At 38.1% G+C, this 24,722-nt stretch overlaps 1 protein-coding gene across 7 annotated transcripts in view; it reads right to left on the reverse strand.

The window, feature by feature from the left end:
• The window catches only part of SOX5 (SRY-box transcription factor 5), a 1,177,820-nt gene that overhangs the window by 598,506 nt on the left and 554,592 nt on the right, over nt 1-24,722 (reverse strand). For 6 of the 7 annotated variants that reach the window (XM_070371195.1, XM_070371198.1, XM_070371200.1 and 3 more), the window contains one exon: nt 4,114-4,155. The exons of the other annotated variant lie outside the window; for it this stretch is intronic. The gene's annotated coding sequence lies outside the window, so the exon portion shown is untranslated. The remainder of the gene's footprint in view (nt 1-4,113; nt 4,156-24,722) is intronic. 7 annotated transcript variants of the gene reach the window in all.

Genomic DNA, 24,722 nt, shown 5'->3' on the forward strand with positions numbered 1-24,722 from the left:
GGAACTTTTTTGCAAAAAGCTAAGCAATCTGGTCCTAAGAAAGGTATTCAGTGTCACCCAAAAGTCTAAGGTCAGTAATTAGGTCCCTTGTAATAACTGAGTCACTTGAGGTTTATATGGTTGCCATATACCCATTGCACCAACCTGCCAGAAAAGAAACTTTCTTTCTTCTGCTCCCTTCTTTGAACAGACTTTACTTATAATGTAAGAAGCAAGAATGGTTCCAGAGGAACTGTTGTGAACCACTGCGTCAATCATGCGAACATTAAAACACGGCTTGCTACTCATTACTATATAAAGTATTCTCTTGCTCTGTGGAAAATGGTTTCAAATAATTGTTGTGTTCGAACGGGAGTTTTGTTCTTTTTTAATATAGCAGTTTGAGAGAGAAAAAAACTTAAAGATATATTCAAGAAGCAAACGAATATTATAAGAGTTGAATCAACTAATTTTCATCAAATGACATCCTCATATGCGCACCAAGTCATACATCACAGGCTTCTCAACTATAGTCTAAAAGTCTAGTCTAAAAGATAGACTCACTTCCTGACTGTGCAGTTGGTAAACTGATGTGAAACAGCAACAGGAAAGGGAAAAGTAACTGACTTGACCTGCCTGAGCAAAGAAATTTTTCTCTGACTCTGAAATGCTTTTTTTTTTTTCTTTCAGGCTTCTCTACTGCATAGCTAAGAAGCATTGAGTGGAATCAAGTCTGAAAAGATCTTCACCTTTAGTTCTGATTTCTCCTTCTGGTTTTAGCACAGTTGATCTTCAACATTGTTAGCTTGTGGTCTGTGCTAAAGAATGCTAGATGCTGTCAGAATAAGGCAGATATTTACAGAAAAGAAACTAACTGGACAACTGATTAAATATCAATGGCTTTAAATGTTGCTGAGTGACAGAAACTGATGAGTATTCTACAAAGTTTGAAACTCAAGTCCACAAAGACCTATCTCCTTAGTATACAGACCAGAGCTCTTCAACTATGGTTTCTCTGTAGGAAAAAGTAGAAGAGTGGGAACCATATCTTCCTCAAGACAAGGCCCTGAAGAGTTAAGAGCTTGCCAGTGGGCCACCCACAGAAAATTCTACTCCTTATATGAAGCACCATGCTAAGTTATAGGAAAATAAACAAACAAAATATCCAGGCTAGCAAGTCCTTCAAAGAAATTCTGAGACTCAGAAAATGAAAGAGAATTATGGGATGCGATGCTGCCAATCTTTCGTAGAGTGGCCCTGGGCAAGTTATTTTGCATTTCACTTTCTTCAGCTCTGGACTGATGTTACCACAGCGATGACTGATAATAAAAACATCCTCACAACAACTCCTAGGAATAATATTGTGAGAACTGATGTGTGTACAGTGATTTAAGGATGAGGGAAGAGAGGCACAATGTTATACTATTTTAAAGTGCTTTATCAACCAGCCTATTACATAATGTGTTATAATGTACCGTGTGCCCATGGAAACATGAAATCATGCATAATTCTTAAGTACTGCCAGATGCGTAGCTATAACAAATTTCAACCCTTCCTGAAGAATTCACCCACACACTCACTTCTCCAACCAGTATTTCCACTGGTAACTGTCAGAATTGAGAAATCATAGAAAAGACCCTTATTCACGCCTCTGCAGTCATTACATATAGTTTGCTTCATATTTGGGTAGGGAACATGTCTCATTCATGATTTTATAACTAGTGACTTGGCCTGTTCTGGTATACAATTAGTGCTCAGTAAATGTTTATTGAATGAGTGAATGAACAGACAAATAACAGTTAGACGTAGTACATCAAAAAATAAACTTTAGCAATGGCACTACTTAAGACTAAGCAGAGTCTCTAATGTGAGGAACATTTCAAGTGGAGGTGGTCAAAGTTTGGCTCCCTCCCAGAAAGTCTATACGTTATTTCCTAGTATTAGTTCATGTGTCAGTTGTCATGAGTTTCTGGAATGTACAAGTAATCCTATTTACAAGAGATCCTTGCCATTCTCAATGGAGCCATCTGGCTTTACTTAAGGATACTGAATGAGTTCATTTTTCAGTGGCTGGGAACATGGCACTAACAACCTGCACACAGATTGAAGAATTTCTGAATATTACGATATACCTGTGAGAGGTAAAGAAATACCCTGAATTCTAAACTCATATTCACAAGGCACACACATGCAATGAAGTGAAAAAAAAAAAAAACAACTCTGTACTTAGAATCAGAGGATCGAGCTCTGCCACATCCTTGCTCTACATAACCAGAAGTTGGCCAACATAACTAGTTTTCCCTGAGCCTCTGTTTTCATCTGTAATGACAACTATGTGTAATTTTGAAAAACTCACGCATCCAGGATCAATGTGGCAATGTAGTAATATATAAGTATATAAATAGTAGATAAATGGAAAATGCCACAGGATAGCATGACAACTAGTTATAAAATGGCAGAGAAGTCTAGGATGGTGTATATAAACTGTGAGATCATTGAGCTCAGGGTCCACGACTTACTTATCTCCACAGTGCTTGTACCTAGCAAATGGATGGCCTAAAAAAACTGAATGCATCACCAATGTCAGCTGCTGAGTTGGAGGCACCAACAAGAGAGACGCATTCAATTCTCAGAGGGGCCCTTCCAAGCCCCCCTCTGATAAACTCTAATATGGCATTTTTCAAAGTGTGGTCCTCCCACAGCCAGCACTAGAGTTGGCTAGTTTGTTTGTTAAAATTACAGGCTCCCAAACCTCATCCAAAGAGATTGTAATGCAATATTTCAAGCACTTGAGATAACTCTTGTATACACTGGGATAGTATATTTTAAATTCACTTTTGAAAATCCAGTAGCTATGGCACAAGATCAGTTCCAATGAAAGTTGTGTGCTCTTAACTCATATGTTTTATATATCCAGCTTTTTATAGTTTACAAACTGCTTTTAAATACATAAAAATATAACATTAAAACAATGAGAAATCCTAAAAAAATTTATAGTAACAAGAAGTGTAAGATAATATAATTATAAATAAAGTTGCATCCATAATAAAATTAAATGTGCTTTATTTTTCCTTAAAACATTACAAGGCTATTGTCTTTGTCTTCCTATGGTTTTGGACCTCACTTTGTGCTCTACTATACCTTGGACTCAAAAAGGGTATGCTCAATAAATATTTGTTATATAGAACAATGAATATGTGTGTGTGTGTGTATATATATATATATATATATATATATATATATATATATGAACTTGCTCAGGGCTCATGACTTACTCATGACTCAAGAACTCACATCTCAGAAGGGTTGCACTCTTAAAATATGCCTGTTAATACATAAGGATGTGTTCACATGACAGAGTTTATAGCCTAAGTTCTCTTTATCAGAAGAGTGTAGGGACACAGGGCACAAATATAGGCTATTAGCTAAAGAGATTTCATACACATTCCTCTGAGATACTAATTTTTAAGCTGAGGTTGAAAATGAAAACTGGAAGGTAATTATCCTTAATTTCCAAATGCTTTAATTTTAAAATTAAACCCAGTTGCATAGAAAAGCCTCCCTGATGAAGAATGGCAATTTGCTTTGCAATGAGGAACAAAAGGGTATAATAGTTTGGGGATTAGAGGGTATGCAATGGTCAGATTCGTGTGCAGTTACCATAATAACGACAATGGATTGGCGGAGAGATTAAATTCAAGAACCTGATCTCGACTAGCTGCTTGTTCTGGACTCCAGGTCTGATTACTCAGTGTCTTCCAACCCCTTGAAGATGAAGGAAGAGGAACTAACCAGTTGCAGGTATCAAATACAATGACATGAAAAAGGCAAGAACCATATGGATGTTGTGTAGTAGTGACGTTCTTGCTAATCAAAGATCAGAAGTCCAGTTTCCACAGGCAAGCCACTTGCTTCTAATCAACTCTTGGTACACATGATGATAGATTTGAGAATATTCAAGCTAATAAGATAAAGACTGGGGACAGATACCTCCAAAATGATTAATCACTAAATAGGTTCCATGCCAAAGTCCATGACTTTAAATTGTCAGTTGCCCGCAATGACCACCGTCAACGTTCCCATCTCCTCACCTCAGTCCCAGGCCCTTGATTTCCACGGAGCATCAATCCTTACCTTTTCTGTCTCTCCTTTGCCAACAACACAAAGGCTCAGTACCTATAATTACAAAACCACATGAATCCTGAATTAATTTGGAGTAGGATGAGGACATAGTCAACTTCACTATAAAGGAGCTGTGCTCCTAAGAAGGGGCTATGCTTATCAATCCATGCATCCCTTTATTTTTTCCTTCCAAAAGTATGATAATACCTCAAGGAACTTATAACCTAAATATACATAACAGGATTTCAAGAATTGTGCATTAAAAGAATAAATACAGAATGAACAAATGTGCTGGGGATTAAAATGGTCGTAATTCTGTAATGAACCAACCATATGAATTTGCCAAAAAGATATAAACCCTCTCCTGATTATCAGTTGATATGGAGGGCTGAGAAATGTAGAGTGTTCTTAAAATTTGATCTTATTTACTAAAAAGAGTCAATACAGAAAAAAAACACACACACACAATTTGATAAATGTACGTATTTGGAAGATTTAATAAAATCCTGAACTTTAAGATGGCATAAAGTAGAAATCAATCTACTAAATTAATTTAATAAAGGAGGAAGTGGCAGAGGATGAAATGGTTAGGTAGCATCACCAAGTCAATGGACATAAATTTGAGCAAACCCTGGGACACAGTGGAAGACAGAGTAGACTGGCAGGCTACAGTCCATGAGGTCACAGAGTCAGACATGACTTAACAACTGAACACAACAACAAAGAAATCAATCAAATATTAAAAACTGTAAAAACAGTCTAAATTTTGGGTTGGCCAAAAAGTTCATTCCAGTTTTCCTTTAACATATTATGGAAAAACCCAAACAAATTTTTGGTCAACCCAAGAGCTTCTGATAAAGACATAGTGAAAAAAAAGATGAAGTAGACACACATAATAGGTGATCAATAAGTGCTTTCTAACACAATTAATCCCTGTAAAATCATTTTGGAAGTAAAATAGAGCGAGAGGTCCATCTAGTCAAAGCTATGGTTTTTCCAGTAGTCATGTATGGATGTGAGAGTTGAACCACAAAGAAAGCTGAGAGCCAAAGAATTGATGCTTTTGAACTGTGGTATCAGAGAAGACTCTTGACAGTCTCTTACACTGCAAGGAGATCAAACCAATCCATCCTAAAGGAGATCAGTCCTGAATATTCATTGGAAGGACTGATGCTGAAGCTGAAGCTCCAATACTTTGGCCACCTGATATGAAGAACTGACTCATTGGAAAAGACCCTGATGCTGGGAAAAATTGAAGGCAGGAGGAGAAAGGGACGACAGAGGATGAGTTGGTTGGATGGTTATCACCAACTCGATGGACATGAGTTTGAACAGGCTCCAGGAGTTGGTGACGGACAGGGAAGCCTGGCATGCTGCAGTCCATGAGGTCACAAAGAGTGGGGCATGACTGAGCGACTGAACTGAACTGAGAAATACTAAGAAAAAGAATGAACAAAAAAGTGTGGAAACTAGAATTGATGTTGTTTGCACATAAATAGAATAAGCAGCAAATTCCAGAGGGTAAGTATCTACAGAAACATTTTTCAGTGTTTATCAGAAGAGCAGAACTGTGGTACATTTTTGCAGAAATCAGTTAACACATCACAGAAACAAAACCACCTCTGGTATAAAACGTACCAGTGGTTAAAAGTTCACAGTCACCCTTAAAAATGTCTTAAGGCACACAGAAAGGAAAAAATTACTCTTATTTGCAACTAAGCAATGGGGGAAAAGGTGAAGAGTAAGCAATTATCCAAAATGGCACAGAGTTAAAACCAACAACAAGATGAACATAGGTGGTCAGAGATTCCATTTAACCTTTCACCTAAAGGTTGCCATCTTCCCGAGAGAACTGATTCTACCTCGGTTCTGATTCAGAAGGAAGAGAGTCACTTTCTGAGTCACAGCATCACCCTGGTTTTCCTTTCGGTCCTCTGTTCCAAGCCTACCAAATCCCATCCCATTTTAACTTGGCTAAAGGTGGCCTGGCCGGCACTAGAATTTAATGCTTCCATAAATGAACTCTGATTGACATGAACGATGAGTCACTCTCAGAAAAACTTGTATTGCTGCCATTTGGTCAGTTTGGGGTTTGTTTTTAAAAAGAACGCCAGTTGAGGTTGAGTAGAAGCCAGGGTGTGTTTTTATTTTATGTCTCAAATAAAAATAAAGAGCTGGGTATGAATAATCAAAGTGGCAGGCGCCTCCCTGGATACTTCTAAACCTTCCAAAAGCAGTCCCCAGGCTCAGCAAAATGTAATATAGTAAAAACAACCATCAACAGTATTAGTACCAAGAGTTTGCTCCAGAAAAATAAAGTAATTCTGAGTCCCCTCTAGTCCCAAACTCTAGTGCTTTTCAACAATATATTAAGTTAAAATATCCTTTTTGGAGGATGATAGTCCTAGGAAAAATATCTTTGGAAATTAGAAGAATATCAGATAAAAGAAAGATATGTACTCTTATCTAGTATAACTCAAAACAAACAGATTCTTCTAATTAGTCATATATACTGTATCGCTCTCTATGTGCTAAGTCATGTTCAACTCTTCACAACCCTATGGACGTGCAGCCTGCCAGGCTCCTCCGTCCATGGGAATCTCCAGGCAAGAATACTGGAGTGGGTTACCATGCCCTTCTCTAGGGAATCTTCCCAACCCAGGGACTGAACTCCAGTTTCTTAAGTCTCCTGCTTTGGCAGGTGAGTTCTTTACCACTAGTACCACCCGGGAAGCTCATATCACCCTCTAGTAGGAGACATATGGTCAGCTTCTTGTTCTTCTGAGACTGATCATCAGTTTTATGGATTAAGCATTCTCTTCACTCCCCTCTATACAGCTTTTATTTTCTTTGGATAGTTCACAATACCTACACAATTAGGAAATAGAGAGAGAGGGGATAGGGTGAAGAAGAGGTAGTTAAAAGCAAGAGGAAACTAAAACTGAGAATAAATAAGCGATGGATCAATTCTTTAAAAAACAAGTTTATTGTGACAAGAAAGGGAAAATAGTAGGTAAAACGGGGCTTCTATAAAGTTTATGGATTTTGTCAACAATGTTTCCAAAAAAAGAATCAGAGATGAGAGGCAAGTATACAACAGGACAGTGGGAAATACTGATAACATTGTTCCAAATATTTGGAACATTGAATCAAAAGAAATCTGGGACTTTTTATTCTAATGTGGAATAAAGAACAACGTAAAGAATATTAGGAAAATTTGTACTCCTACATTATGATGTATTTGGAAGTAATTAACCCTGTAGTTATACATCAAGATGATACATAAAAAGATATTTCAGAAAACTTGTGATGAAAAAGAACTTTCAATTGCGCATGATCTGAGTCAAGTTAAATGGCTACTGCCTAGCTGCAAAATGCTACTACTGATTTTCTCATGCCCTCGGCAAAACTGCTGCTATAGTATTTTTATTTCAAGAAGGGCCAAAGCCTTTCATATACATTAGCACCTTAACCACCAGTTTATTTCTGAGATAGATAGGTATTGTTATCACACTATAAACACAAGGCAAACAGATGCAGAGGGGCTGGTCTAGTGAGCCCTGAGAGTGTCCTGAACTAGTCTAGTGAGGCGTACCTTTTCCTCTCACCTAGAGTTGGAGCCTCAAGAATAGAGACCAATTTCAACACAGCCCCAGGCAGTTAGCACAGCCCTAGAAACTTAGTAAGGACTTTTCTTAAGTTGAAAATTGAGCTCAGTGATTCAGAAAGATCTCTTGGATCAGACTGCTGCCATAATCAGAAAATAATACTTAGTATCTTCAAATGCACCCCAGCTTTTGGATCTTCAAAGGAATAGAAAAATCTTCCTAAAGAAGGGAACTGACTGTAGACCTTTCTGTGAGCCCTTTGACAATGACCGTGAAGTGTTTTTAATTGTGCTGTGTTTAAATCACAGCATGGAAACTAAAGTCATGCTCTCTGTTCCAAAGTCTTGCTTCAGAAACAGATGGACATGTTTCCTCTGCATGGCAAATCCATGGCCTCACACACCAAAGTGAGTTTCACCTTCACCCTGGATTTCCCAGAGGAGTAAAAGACATAGTTCTTCTCTATGTAAAAGTGAAAAAGTGAAAGTGCTAGTCGCTCCATCATGTCTGACTCTGCAACCCCAAGACCATAGGCCGCAAAGCTCCTCTGTCCATGGAATTCTGTGGGCAAGAATACTGGAGTGGGTTCTAATTCCCCGCTCCAGGGGATCTTCCAGAGCCAGGGACCGAACTTGGGTTAGTTAAAAGCTTAATAATTTTTTTTTTATTTTATTTTTAAACTTTACGTAATTGTATTAGTTTTGCCAAATATCGAAATGAATCCGCCACAGGTATACATGTGTTCCCCATCCTGAACCCTCCTCCCTCCTCCCTCCCCATACCATCCCTCTGGGTCGTCCCAGTGCACTAGCCCCAAGCATCCAGTATCGTGCATCGAACCTGGACTGGCAACTCGTTTCTTACATGATATTTTACATGTTTCAATGTCATTCTCCCAAATCTTCCCACCCTCTCCCTCTCCCACAGAGTCCATAAGACTGTTCTATACATCAGTGTCTCTTTTGCTGTCTCGTACACCGGGTTATTGTTACCATCTTTCTAAATTCCATATATATGCGTTAGTATACTGTATTGATGTTTTTCCTTCTGGCTTACTTCACTCTGTATAATAGGCTCCAGTTTCATCCACCTCATCAGAACTGATTCAAATGTATTCTTTCTAATGGCTGAGTAATACTCCATTGTGTATATGTACCACAGCTTTCTTATCCATTCATCTGCTGATGGACATCTAGGTTGCTTCCATGTCCTGGCTATTATAATTTTTTAATCACATAGTTGCCATGAAATTATTAAGCTTTTAATTTTACATGAGGGGCTCCTGATGGTTCAGATGGTAAAGAATCTGCCTGCAATGCAGGAGACCGGAGTTCGATCCCTGGGTTGGGAAGATCCCCTGGAGCAGGGAATTGCTACCCACTCCAGCATTCTTGCCTGGAGAATTCCATGGACAGAGGAGCCTTGCCGGCTATAGCTCATGGTGTTGAGAAGAGTCAGACATGACTGAGTGACTTTCAGTTTTCATGTGATTAAAAGAGAGTTTTGCACAGTTTTAGAGCTGCAGCATTGTAACAACTAACTGTAATCAGGACAGACCTTAGCTTTACAAGTGGAGATCAGATATGGGGAAAGATCTCGAGCTGAGACAGTTGTGGTTACACTGTGACAGATGAGTATATCTGCATAAGGAAAATCCCCTAGTTAGGGACCACAGCAGGATCCCATCCATCACATTACATGGGAGCTCAGAGAACTGAACCTCTTGAAGCATTTTTGGCAGCAGGGAGAACTTCTAGCATCCTAATGCTTTTACAAGGCTGGATTTTCCTTTTCTCCCCCATGTGCTTCAAGATTTCATAACATGAGAAACATAGGAGCAAAAGTTAAAATGCTTTAATGGTCCCCATAGGCTATTTAAATAAACACTGTGATTGCAATTTAGACAATCTGGAGTCCATTCAATATTAAATCTCCACCCTAAGCTACAGCTACTACACAAATAGGGAATTCATGGTATACTCCACATGGCCATTTACTACTGCAAAGACTGCCTCTTGACAATCGTGGGGAGGAGTTAGCCAGGCCTGACATTACACCAGTTAAATCTGTCAACAACTGGAGAGAAAGCTCTGCTGAACAAACACACTGATCCCTCTCACACAGCCTGTCTTTGTCCTGACAATGCTACAACTCCACTAATCTCATACCATCTTCAGCCATGCAAGCAGAAACTTCTTTTGCAACCAGCTGTAACAAAAGATGCCTTTCTTTATTTTTACACACTGTATGTATATGTTTGTGCTGTCCCTTCCGCTTCCGCCCCCGCCATTTCCACTCCATCCTACAGACCCGATCCTAAATAAAGCCTGATGGGAAGAAGTCATAAGTTAGTCCTCATCTCAGATAAATACATGAAGAAAGAGGCCAGAGGATTGATCAGGTCCTTTTGACCAGGCCCTCATAAAAATAATACTCAATGATGCACAGTTTTGTCTGCACCAGGGGAAAGAATAGATTTGAGAAGTAAGCAGGCAATAAATATCCTAAAATATGGTGTGCCAAATTGAAACAACTGGGTGGTGAAATGCATAGAACCACTGAGTGTTGCTCCAACAACTTCCAGGCACCAGGGGCTTCAAGGAATCATGGTGCTCTTTTTCACTTTTATGTATTGTTGAAAAAAGTATTGTATGAGAGTAACATGTTAGCTATGGCATTAGTAAAATATGATTATTAACTGATATTTTCCTAGCTATAAAAATTAATATAGTATTTATGTGTTGGGATAAAATGAATATTTTTAGGTATAATTTACGTTCAGTACAATGAAATGTCTTAATACAGCTAAAAGAATTTTTACCTATGTACTTATCTATGTAATAACATTCAGGTTAAGAGATAACTTATTTCTGTTGCCCCAGATGGTTTATTTCCGCTCATTCTCAAGTCAATTCTCCACCACAGGTAATGAATACATGGATAAATTTTGTCTAGAGCAAAACTAGACTAATTTTGCCTAACTGCCACAGATGGTAGTTGTTGGGTTAGTCCTTCAGTTGTGTCTGACTCTTTGTGACCCCAGGGCCTGTAGCCCACCAGGCTCCCCTTTCCATGGGATTTCCCAGGCATGAATGCTAGAGTGGTTAGCCTTTTTCCTTCTCCGGGGGATCTTCCTGGTCCAGGGGTCAAACCGGGGTCCCCAGCATTGTAGGCAGATTCTTCACTGCCTGAGCCACCAGGGAAGTTTTGCCTAAAACAAACATCTTCAAGTGTTACATGCCAAATACTATGTTGCAAATTTTCTTGCCTTATCTCATTTTAACTTCAGTTAATCCTAAGTACAAGAGGAGACAAGTATTTCTGTACCAGGTTTCCAAAAGAAAGGATAAGAAACTCAATCAACATAAAATTGCATCTGAAATTCTAAATCTATTACACTCAAGTGATGTTCTACTATATTTATATTGTATAGACCATTAAATATGCCCTGTGATTAATGGTATAAAATTAAATGCACAGCATAAGGCACTGGTAATAAGAATATCAATCCCATTCTATTTGGCAGGAACTGGGCTATTGACTTTATTGCCTTATTTAATCCTCTTATCAACCCTGTAAGGCAGCTATTACTATCTTCATTTTGCAGATGGCTCAAGAAGGTGAGAAGATTTGCCCACTTTTAAGTAATAACTGTATTCAAATCTTGTACTTTCTGATTCCGAGTGCTTAGTTTACAGTAAGTGGTCAATAAATGTGTGTTACGTCACTGCATTAAAAGAGGATTAAAAATGCGTGAGAAAGAGTAGGCTATGAAAATGCTAAGCAAATTTGTTTATCACTTTGATGATAACATTTACAGGAAAAAAATGACAGAACCTGAATGTCAGATGAAATCTTAGACATTACTTAGTCTCTTCCCCTTATTTTATGGGGACCATTTTCTAACAGCCTTCATTGAATCTGTTACAATATTGTTTATGTTCTATGTTTGGGGGGTTTTGGCCACAAAGCATGTGGATTTTAGCTCCCCAACCAGGAATCTAACTCTCATGCCCTGCATTGGAAGGCAAAGTCTCAACCACTGGATCACCAAAGAATTCCCTCTTCCCCTTATTTTAGAGATGAATGAACTGAAACACAAGTGACCTGTTCAAAGACCCAGAGTCAGCTAATGTTAAACTTTGAACTGGAATTCAGGTTTCTCTGTTCTCATTAAGGTGTTGTGCTGCTGCTGCTGCTAAGTCGCTTCAGTCGTGTCCGACTCTGCGCGACCCCACCGACAGCAGCCCACTAGGCGTTAGCTATGTTCTGTTTCTTCGGTTGTGAATCAAGTACATGGCATGGTTTCTAAATAAGTTTGCAACTAAATTTGATAAGTTTATCAATGCTGCCAACAGCAGTGACAACTAATGTATGTTCCTGAATGAAAAAACAGACTGCCATATAAAAGATTTGCATGATCAAGTAAATCATTAAATATACTCAACCACCAAAATTTATGGAGCTGGTAGTATCTATAGTGAAAGTCAGAAATACATGAGAACAGTGATGGCAGCAAATATCAAGAAACTTGAGACCGATTGAGACGACAGTGCAGGCTCACAGGTTTGAAAAGAGAATCATCCAAAGTTAACCCTTCATTTCATCAAGGAGGAAGTGTGCACAAGGAGATGAGAGCCTTGACCATGGCCACAAAGCTCCTTAGGGGCACTAAGTATGGCCACAGGCACTAACTCCCAGGCCAGGATTTTGTCTGTTAGCACTGTTTCACCCACTACTCAATGAGACATTGCCAAAGAAAACCTACTCCTCACCTGAAAAAGTGAAATAAAATTAAATATTAATATTAAAGTTTTACATGCTTTAAAAGATACCCATACAAACATTAGCAGTACAATGATCAAACAGCTTCTACTTTGAATGCATTGTCGAACTAGACTTTGGTAATTAGGACATGTTAATTTTGAAAAGATTACTAAAAAAAAAAGCATAAACAAGTCTTAGAGAGTGTTGGGGTGTAAGATAACGTCTTTCAACTCATTCACTATACTAAAGTGTACAGCTCAAAAATGGAAAATATAGTTTTTAAAAAAGATTTTTCTGTGACGTGTCATGATGGAATGCACTTTTCTTCTCCATTTGAAACTGTCAACGATGCACAAGTGATTTCATCCTGTGAACCCATAAGAAATGGAACTACATGCAAGCCTTCCAGCTGTTGTTCATCCAGAATTGTGATATTTATTCTGGAAGAAGCAAACAATAGACGCTTTTAGAGAATGGGAGTTCACCTGGTTCTTACACTATATGAGCTCAAATTCACTTTTCTAGTGAATAAACATCTTGTAAAAGAAGCACACCATCACCATCACCAAAAAAGGGGAAAAAAAAAAAAAAAGGAGAAGCACATGTAAATGGGCTAAAGCTCATTTACACTCTGGACTTCATAGACAATCTTAACTTTAATTTTTATCTTCCATACCTCTCCCATATATACTGTAACTAACAAGTAACTCTTGGAGGCACTTCTTTAGAAACATGTCTTTTTTTTTTTTTTTTTCCCCTATCCATTTCAACATCTTATCTTGCTATCTTCTATAAAAATGGCCTCTTCATTTTCTGCAACAATAACTTACAGTTTCTTTAAAGATGACATGAAATGTGTTTTCAGCTCTCTTTCCTGATTTACAGCCATTTTCAATAAAACTGCCAACTAGGCATGAGAATCTATGAAAACACTTCTGGGTTCCTGAAGGACCATATATCATTTTCAAATGAACATCTATATTAGAAAACAGACTTTTTCAATAATGATTCAAATTTAGATCTGTTACCTAGAAAGTGCTCTGATTGCACACTTCTGATACCTTCTTAAAAGAAAAATATACACACAATGAATTTAAGCAATTGGATTACTGTGATATTGAATGGTTTGTCTTGGAAACGAACAGAGATCATTCTGTCATTTTTGAGATTGCATCCAAGTACTGCATTTCGGACTCTTTTGTTGACCATGATGGCTACTCCATTTCTTCTAAGGGATTCCTGCCAGCAGTAGTAGATATAATGGTCATCTGAGTTAAATTTACCCATTCCAGTCCATTTTAGTTCACTGATTCCGAAAATGTCAACGTTAACTCTTGCCATCTCCTGTTTGACCACTTCCAATTTGCCTTGATTCATGGACCTAACATTCCAGGTTCCTATGCAACATTGCTCTTTACAGTATCGGACTTTGCTTCTATCACCAGTCACATCCACAGCTGGGTACTGTTTTTGCTTTGGCTCCATCCCTTCATTCTTTCTGGAGTTATTTCTCCACTGATCTCCAGTAGCATATTGGGAAGCTACTGACCTGGGGAGTTCCTCTTTCAGTATCCTATCATTTTGCCTTTTCATACTGTTCATGGGGTTCTCAAGGCAAGAATACTGAAATGGTTTGCCATTCCCTTCTCCAGTGGACCACATTCTGTCAGACCTCTACTCCATGACCTGCCCTTCTTGGGTGGCCCCACAGTGCATGGCTTAGTTTCATTGAGTTAGACAAGGCTGCGGTCCTAGTGTGATTAGATTGACTAGTTTTCTGTGATTACGGTTTCAGTGTGTCTGCCCTCTGATGCCCTCTTGCAACACCTACCATCTTACTTGGGTTTCTCTTACCTTGGATATGGGGTATCTCTTCATGGCTGCTGGGAGATGGTGATGGACAGGGAGCCCTGGCGTGCTGCGATTCATGGGGTTGCAAAGAGTCATACACGACTGAGTGACTGAACTGAACTGAACATGACTCTTAAAGAGTGTACCAGTTACAATGGTGTTAGCATGGAAATTTAAGAAATATCTTGTCTTTAAAAGCTAGCTTAAGTCATTAATCCATGAGATTTAAAGTAAATTTGGTTCACTGGAAATTAAACACTACTAAGGGGCTTCCCTGGTGGCTCAGTGGGTAAAGAAATCACCTGCAATGAAGAAGACCTGGGTTGTTCAATCCCTAGGTTGGGAAGACCCCCTGAAGAAGGAAATTGCAGCCCACTCCAGCATTATTCCTTCAAAATCCCGTGGACAGAGGAGCCTGGTGGGCTACAGGCCATGGGGTCACAAAGAATCAGACACAACTGAGTGACTAAACCACCACCATTTACTATAAAGATGCTGAATATATATTAAGTTGCACTCAATACATAACTATCTTTGTTTCTATCAAAGTTCAATGTAGACAAATATAGAATAAGTTCACTTAACTAACTGCCTCCATTTTTTCCCCCCAAATCCACTTTTTACTTGTAAGATCATAGATATTTACAAATGAGATTACAGGTGTGCTTGATCTATCATCAGGCTCCACACAAGAATCATATGAATGTGTTTCCTCTTATCTCAACACTTACAGTTCAGTTCAGTTCAGTCGCTCAGTCGTGTCCGACTCTTTGTGACCCCATGAATTGCAGCACCCCGGGCCTCCCTGTCCATCACCACTCCCGGAGTTCACTCAGACTCACGTCCATCGAGTCGGTGATGCCATCCAGCCATCTCATCCTCTGTTGTCCCCGTCTCCTCCTGCCCCCAATCCTTCCCAGCAATCAGAGTCTTTTCCAATGAGTCAACTCTTCGCATGAGGTGGCCAAAGTACTGGAGTTTCAGCTTTAGCATCAGTCCTTTCAAAGAACACCCAGGACTGATCTTTAGAATGGACTGGTTGGATCTCCTTGCAGTCCAAGAGACTCTCGAGAGTCTTCTCCAACACCACAGTTCAAAAGCATCAATTCTTCGGCGCTCAGCTTTCTTCACAGTCCAACTTTCACATCCATACATGACCACAGGAAAAACCATAGCCTTGACTAGATGGACCTTTGTTGGCAAAGTAATGGCTCTGCTTTTGAATATGCTATCTAGGTTGGTCATAACTTTCCTTCCAAGGAGTAAGGGTCTTTTAATTTCATGGTTGCAATCACCATCTGCAAACAATTTTTAAATTCTACATCTCCACTAGATCATAGATGATACCAAACTCCGTAGATCAAATCCAACCTGTATATCTGATTCTAATTCTATAGAAAGACAGTGAATGATCTCACAATCTTAAATAGGGAAGAAAAAAAAGAAGCTACCATCTGCACCTGGATAGCTACAGCAGTAATTATAAAAACTAACTATTAAAAACAGTTAAACATTGCTGTACATCTTAGAACCTATTTGATTAATGACAAGAGTAGTGACAGACAGTTGCAATATGGAATCTAATGTTTATACTCAAACAGTACATCAGTCATTGAGCCCAAATGTACCTTACTCCCACACAAACCTGGTGTCATGCTCAATGTTTATTTCTGTAAATTACCAAATAAAGCTCAATATTCAATTTAAGAAGTCTTTTTTTTTTTCACATGAACAAAATTTGTACCTGTAAAAGAAAATCCCAAAGCCTTTCAAACCACACTCTCGAATTAACTTTCACAATTTATCCGAGACTTTTATCACAATTCTCTCAAAAGTTTGTGCCTTATGCTGAAATCTTAACTATGACTATAGTATGACAGAGAAATTTGGTCTCTACTCTTTAGATTGCATTGTTTTTTACCCTCCAACATAAATCTGCTGCTTTCCTGCTAATAGGATATTTCAGTTCAGTTTGGTCACTCAGTTGTGTCCCACTCTTTGCGACCCCAGGGACTGCAACACGCCAGGCCTCCCTGTTCATCACCAACTCCCTGAATTTTCTCAAACTCATGTCTATTGAGTCTGTGATGCCATCCAACCATCCCATCCTCTGTCATCCACTTCTCCTCCACCTTCAATCTGTCCCAGCAGCAGGGTCTTTTCAAATGACTCATTTCTTCCCATCAGGTGGCCAAAGTATTGGAGTTTCAGCTTCAGCATCAGTCCTTCCAATGAATATTCAGGACTGATTTCCTATAGGATGGACTGGTTGGATCTCCTTGCAGTCCAAGGGACTCTCAAGAGTCTTCTTCAACACCACAGTTCAAAAGCATCAATTCTTCAGTGCTCAGCTTTCTTCACAGTCCAACTCTCACATCCATACATGACCACTGGAAAAACCATAGCCTTGACTAGACGGACCTTTGTTGGCAAAGTAATGGCTCTGCTTTTTAATATGCTGTGTAGGTTGGTCATAACTTTTCTTCCAAGGAGTAAGCATCTTAATTTTATGGCTGCAGTCACCATCTGCAGTGATTCTGGGAGCCCAAAAAAATTAATTTTGGGACTGTTTCCACTGTTTCCCCATCTATTTCCCATGAAGTAATGGGACCAGATACCATGATCTTAGTTTTCTGAATGTTGAGTTTTAAGACAACTTTTTCACTCTCCTCTTTCACTTTCATCAAGAGGCTCTTTAGTTTTTTTCGCTTTCTGCCATGAGGGTGGTGTCATCTGCATATCTGAAATTATTGGTATCTCTTCCGGCAATCTTGATTCCAGCTTGTGCTTCATTCCGCCCAGCTCTGCATATACCTTAAATCAGCAGGGTGACAATATACAGCCTTGATGTACTCCTTACCCTATTTGGAAACAGTCTGTTGTTCCATGTCCAGTTCTAACTGTTGCTTCCTGACCTGTATCCAGATTTCTCAAGAGGCAGGTCAGGTGGTCTGGTATTCCCATCTCTTTCAGAATTTTCCACAGTTTGTGGTGATCCACGCAGTCAAATTCTTTGGCACAGTCCACAAAGCAGAAATAGATGATTTTCTGGAACTCTCTTGCTTTTGCAATGATCCAGTGGATGTTGGCAATTTGATGTGTGGTTCCTCTGCCTTTTCTAAATCCAGCTTGAACATCTGGAAGTTCACGGTTCACGTATTGCTGAAGCCTGGCTCAGAGAATTTTGAGCATTACTTTACTAGTATGTGAGATGAGTGCAATTGTGCAGTAGTTTCAGCATTCTTTGGCATTGCCTTTCTTAGGGACTGGAATGAAAACGGACCTTTTCCAGTCCTGTGGCCACTGCTGAGTTTTCCACATTTTCTGGCATATTGAGTGCAGCACTTTCACAGCATCATCTTTTAGGATTGGAAATAGCTCAACTGGAATTCCATTACCCCCACTAGCTTTGTTCGTAGTGATGCTTCCTAAGGCCCACTTGACTTCACATTCCAAGATGTTTGGCTCTAGGTTGGTGATCACACCATCATGATTATCTGGGTCAGGAAGATTTTTTTTGTACAGTTCTTCTGTGTATTCTTGCCACCTCTTCTTAATATCTTCTTATTCTTTTAGGTCCATACCATTTCTGTCCTTTTTTGAGCCCATCTCTGCATGAAATGTTCATTTGGTATCTCTAATTTTCTTAAAGAGATCTCTAGTCTTTCCCATTCTATTGTTTTCCTCTATTTCTTTGCACTGATCACTGAGGAAGGCTTTTTTATCTCTCTATGCTATTCTTTGGAACTCTGCATCAAGTGGATATATCTTTCCTTTTCTCCTTTGCCTTTCACTTCTCTTCTTTTCACAGCTATTTTTAAGCCCTCTTCAGACAACCATTCTGCCTTTTTGCATTTCTTTTTCTTGGGGATGGTCTTGATCCCTGTCTCCTGTACAACATCATAAACGTCCGTCCATAGTTCATCAGGCACTCTGTCTATCAGATCTAATCCTTTGAATCTATTTCTCCCTTCTACTGTATAATCATAAGGGATTTCATTTAGGTCATACCTGAATGGTCTAGTGGTTTTCCCTACTTTCTTCCATTTAAGTCTGAATTTAGCAATAAGATGTTCATGATCTGAGCCATAGTCAGCTCCAGGCCTTGTTTTTGCTGACTGTATAGAGCTTCTCCATCTTTGGCTGCAACGAATATAATCAATCTGATTTAAGTGTTGACCATCTGGTGATGTCCATGTGTAGGGTCTTCTCTTGTGTTGTTGGAAGAGGGTGTTTGCTCTGACCAGTGTGTTCCCTTGGCAAAAGTCTATTAGTCTTTGCCTTGCTTCATTCTATACTCCAAGGTCAAATTTGCCTATTACTCCAGGTGCTTCTTGACTTCCTACTTTTGCATTCCAGTCACCTATAATGAAAAGGAAATCTTTTGGGGGTGTTAGTTCTAAAAGGTCTTGTAGGTCTTCACAGAACCGTTCAACATTAGCTTCTTCAGCATTACTAGTTGGGGCAGAGACTTGGATTACTGTGATATTGAATGGTTTGCCTTGGAAATGAACAGAGATCATTCTGTCATTTTTGACATTGCATCCAAGTACTGTATTTCTGACTCTTTTGTTGACTATGATGGCTACTCCATTTCTTATAAAGGATTCTTGCCCACATTCATAGATATAATGGTCATCTGAGTTAAATTCACCCATTCCAATCCATTTTAGCTGATTCCTAGAATGTTGGTGTTCAGTCTTGCCATCTCCTGTTTGACCACTTCCAATTTGCCTTGATTCATGGACCTAACATTCCAGGTTCCTATGCAATACTGCTCTTTACAGCATTGAACTTTGCTGTATTTTGACAAAATGTGGTCCCCTGGAGAAGGGAATGGCAAACCACTTCAGTATTCTTGCCTTGAGAACCCCATGAACAGTATGAAAAGGCAAAATGATAGGACACTGAAAGAGGAACTCCCCAGGTCGGTAGGTACCCAATATGGTACTGGAGATCAGTGGAGAAATAACTCCAGAAAGAATGAAGAGACAGAGAGAAAGTAAAAACAACACACATTTGTGGAGGTGATTGGTGATAGAAGCACAGACCGATAGACTATTTACTTCATTAATAATCACTGGCATTTAGAAACATAGCATTTAAGACTTAAATGGAAAATCAAGAATATACGTGTCAAATTTTTCTTTTGAGAGACAAGTGTCGCTGTTAAAAATTCTGTATTTCACATAAAAGGGCTATGACCTGAGTTGACTGGATTGTAGGAACAAAGGAAAAGATATTTAGTTTTGTAAGTGGTTACTATAAAACTGAGCACGGATATATAGGAGAATGGAGTCATAATCTAAAACTGTCCACCTGAATTTGAGAAACTTTTATTATTTTATTTAAGAAAATTAAAGGCATAACTAAACCACAATTTTTTTTAAAAAGTGGTTGAAATAAAGTTTTAGTATTCCCCAGTTGGAATAAAACTGGAAGTAATCATAGAATCTCATGGCTTGAGTTGCATTTGTTTGATTTTTTGCTAAACTGTTTCATTCATGATATTTTTTTAAAGGAGCTGAAGAGGTGAAAGTAGAATTACACTGATGCCAAATGTGATACAAAGGAAACACTCAGAAAACACAAATGTTCACTGAAGAGTAAGAAATGGAATAGCTGATAATTAGGTATGGAGTAAGGGAGTGAGGAAATGGAGAAGGAAGACTGCAGGAGATGGAAAACAAAAATGCTCGTAACTTTATCCCCACTGGCTTAACTTAAATCCTGCTTGTAGAACAAGGGAGTGTTTGGGGTTTTGATTTTTTGTTTTTTGGATTTTCTTCTTCTTTAGCCCTTTTCCAACATGTGTGGCATCTAGCATCTGGGTTTGGGTGGCTTATTATTATCTTTCTAAACATATAGTTTGATATTCCTTTAATTAAAATGGTGACCATCACCCAAAACGACTTTTCTGGAGAGGGACCTTGTAAACCCACAAAACCCAGGAATGGGTTTGTTGAACCTGCAGGCAGTTTTAAGGGAGCATTAAAGACTTGGCAAGCCCTCTGTGCTCTCATTTTCTTATTCTCTATTATCTACCCACTTAATAATTTCAGAAACCTTAATCAGACTCTGACCAAAAAAATCCACACAGTGCTTGGGACAGAATGATAATACCATCTGTTTTCATTCTTATGTGGGTTCATTCCAGCTGTATAATCCTGCATTCTGGATTGCTTAACTTTATAATGATCCTGATATTATAGGTGATTTAAAGGAAAATCTCCTACGCCACTCATCTCTTGCAAACATGCAGAATCTTTTCAATTTGAAAAAGTCTGGCGCATTTTCATATTCATGTTGATCACATTTGAATTCTATAGATAAATAGGACGAATCCCAATACTAAAAAAGATCCAAAGCCGCTTTCTCCTTTTTTTGGTAGTGGTGGGTAAGATGGAAAGCTCTTCTAAAGAGTTTATTTGGCAGGAGACTTCTAATTCTCTTAAAGTCTACATGGCAATTTTAAAAACAAAATATCTAAACCATCCCTAAAAATAGAAACAACCGACTTACTGAGAACCTTCTCTCCTCTACTATGTTCCTTAAAAATTCGATTACAATATCATTATTCAAGTATAATGCATAAAGAAGTGGTGATAAGGTTTCCCTCTAGTCATGATGACAACCGCAAATTCAGAGCAAAGGTCAAATGCTTTTAAACTCTTTGACACAGGAAAAATTAGCCAATGATATGGAAAAAATACACTCCAAATAATTCATTTTTGCAGATTTTAACAATCAATATGGAGCACCATATGATAGATATGGCTCCAACAATCTGTATCAATCATGAAGATTGGCAGTGGCAAACTACACAGAGCGAGTTTTGTCATGCTACCCCAGTCGATTTTACAGACGATGTGTAACCAAGACTTACTCTGGTGCTTTCCCCGACACACCACACAATCCCTTCCAAGATCTGCTTCCAACACATTCAAGGGCTTTTCTGAACCAAACCTGACTGAAAACCTTTGGAGACTGGCACACAATTCTTATGATACTCCATGTTTTCCTTCCAATGGCTGCATCTTTAATACATTATATTGGGTCTTTCCCATCACACATTTAATGTGTGAAATTTCTAAACTCTTCCCCTTCAGTTATCTAAATTGAACTTTGGCAGCCAGCAGTTAACTGTTGGAGAGTTGCTCAAAAACGATCAAACCCTTTCTAGATCTGATTGCAAAAAGTATCAGTGCCAAGAGTGAAATTTCAGTCTTCATCATACACAAAATCAATATGTATGCTTCGCTCTGCAAAGACAGCCACCTTGAAAATAATTAATAAAACATCAAAGCTGCATACAACTTCAAAAATCCACACGAGACTGAAACATTTGAGGCAATTAAAAGAAATTACTAATTTATGGGAGGTGGTACTTCTCTTTAAAAGGTATTTTCATTTATATACACATATACGTATGTAAACTGAAATCTCACGTTTGGCTTCAAAATGGCAATTTAAAATCTTAACAACAAATCCACAGCCATTATGAATGTTATATTAAATACACAGACTTTGAAAAACCTTAAGAATAATTCAATTTCATTGAAATACCATGCATAGGCATATTAGAATTGGAAAGAGGCATAAATTTAATATTTATAATATGTACACAGGTGACATGACCTCCATAAAAGACATGGCAACAACATAAATCTCATTTATCAGCTGTATTTCACTGTCTTAGAGTTACCTTTCATTTATTTATTCTTAAGTATATATGTCTCATTTGGTGGTGTATACTTAAAAAACTGATTAAAAAAAAAAGATGACTAAGGATCACTACATATGGAAGAGGGGAGATACAGAGAAACACAGAATGATAAATCAGAGAGGTGCCTGAGAAAAGGAAAGCTTGACCAAAGAAATGATGTTTGTTCTGCCTTTTAAAAATGACCCATAGTTTTGAAGGCTGTAAATGGAAAGACACACATCAGAATGGATCTGAAACAAGAGATACCTTAAGTAACTATACAAAGAGGAGGATGGAAAGCAGCATTGGGGTTACATAGATCAAGGTCCTGTTTACCTGGTTTAGGTGTTTATATTTTATCCAGTAGGCAACTGAAAGTTATTAGAGATTTTCAATCTGGAAGACGTCATACCCAGATTTGCATTTTTCAAACCATAACTGGCATCAGCAATGAAATAAATTGATCTGAAACAAGAGACAGGAGGCGAGGAGTCCACTCAGGAGCATTCTATGATTCCCTGACAGACGGTGAGAACCTCAAGTGAGGTGAGAGCACTGACACCTAAGAGCAATTTTCTCTGTGCTCCCCATAAAGTCCTAAACTTATACATCCAAAAGTATTGATATTAAGGAACTGCATGGCTTTTTAAAAGTTTACTTAGCCTTTTAGAATATATATCTTTGTAGAGCACCTTTTCAGGCATTTCTTAACCAAACCTCTCAATCTCATTAGCAATGAAAGGATGACAAGTTTTACTCTTAGAGTAGATTTTTTTTTGTAATGAAAATATAGTTACTGTGACTTAGCACCTCTGCACCAAATGCCTTGGGAGCATCAAGTGACCTACTTCTCTAATTGTCATTAATATTCGACACCTGATGATAAAGCAAAAATGAACTGTGTCGGTTACAGACTGGGTCTCCCCTTCCTTTAGTTTGGCTCTGGTCAATGTCACCTCATGAAGCCAGCCAAAATGATGAAAATACATGGCATCTATTTGAAATTAGAGAAAAAGTAGACTGGCTAGAAAGCTCTACACGGAATTAAAGACAAAGAAGCTGCAGAAGAATTTAGTCAATATTTTCACTTTGAAGATGAAGAAACCTTGACCCAGTGAGATTAAGTGATTTGCCCAAGATAAAATCAACTGCTGGAGGAGTTTTTCTACCACCGCAGGAATCACGGAACTATTAACCCATATTTCTGAAGCTATTCATTTTATAAATGATAACAAAGTTGTTAACGAAATCGGGGAGGGGGGAGTTATTTTCCAAGGATCTACAAAACTGCATGACATGGGAATCAAAAAATGTTGTATTTTTATATATTTCCTATATTAAGGAAGATGTTTTATTTATTTATATTTTTGTTAAAGGAGAGGGACAGTCATTTAGTTTTTATCTACAAAGTTGTATTAATAATATCTCAATCCTCCAATGGTACTGAAACATATATACCAGTTTGAGACCATTGATTAAAATGATTGTTTCATCAGTTCAAATATATAAATTGTTAGTGAGGTCAGTCGATCTTTTGGGATATGTTCACTGATGATTAAGACCTTACAAAAATTATTGAACTGGTCAACTCTTCCTTTTGAAGTAAACTGATTTTTGAAATACCTTTTTCTATTTATAGTCTGTAGTTGCTCTGTAGTCTGATAAATGATGAAACAGCTATAAGGCATTAGCATCTAAGTTGACCTGTGTGTTTTAAAACAGCATAATTATTCCATGATTGATTTAAAAGTGATTAGTGAATAGAAATCTTTGGGTTGTATATATTTTCTACTGATTTACTTATTCACAGTACAAGTAATGTAAGGCTCACAGGTCAAACCTCAAAATAATGACATATTGTTTAAATACAGGAATAAAGGCATACCACTTTTACATCCTACTATTCTAAAAAGTTTTAGCAAAACTTTCACAAAGTAACTTAGGAAGCAAACTCATGTATGTAAAATAAAAATACAATTCTGAAAGGACAAAAAAGCTGAAGGACACACAAAAGCTATGTCACTGAAAAACACCTCTGCGTATTTTAGTTAGAAATTATATGACTAATGACATGACACCAAAATACGATGATACTTCGGGAAAATGTTTAGTATAGATTAACTATCTCTAGAACTGCAATGTTAGGCACACAGAGGAGATCAAAAAATATTTTTTAATCCAAATTTGATATTAACTCTCTACAGCAATCGTATCTCCATATTATTTTTTTCATATCCTTCTATATTGCTAGAAAGTAACATGACACCATTAAAAAGATCAGAATAAAATTTGGTTTACTTGGTATCAATTTTTGTGTGCATTAGTGCAGGCACATATAACGCGTACAATTTGTATACATATTTGAAACTGTTATTGCTAATACTAGTTTCTATTGTCTATAAACTTCACCTAGGACTACGGACTATGTATTGAAACTTCCAGTGTTTGAAGATCTGTTTCTCTGCCCTTTGAACTGTAAGTCACTTTTGTTCCAAAATATTGTTTGCTGCATTCTAACTGATCTGTGTGCTTCTGCATCTTCCCCAGGACACCAGAGCTATACCATACTGCTTACACCATGCAGAGTGAGCACAAATATTTGATAAGCAAAGTTAATTTTTTGAAGTCTTTGGTGGGGGAAGAAAAGGCATTGTATCTAATATATAATCTTAACATATCTCATTGCAATG

This window comes from Bos mutus, chromosome 5 (assembly GCF_027580195.1).
Source record: "Bos mutus isolate GX-2022 chromosome 5, NWIPB_WYAK_1.1, whole genome shotgun sequence".
Classification (NCBI taxonomy): domain Eukaryota; kingdom Metazoa; phylum Chordata; class Mammalia; order Artiodactyla; family Bovidae; genus Bos; species Bos mutus.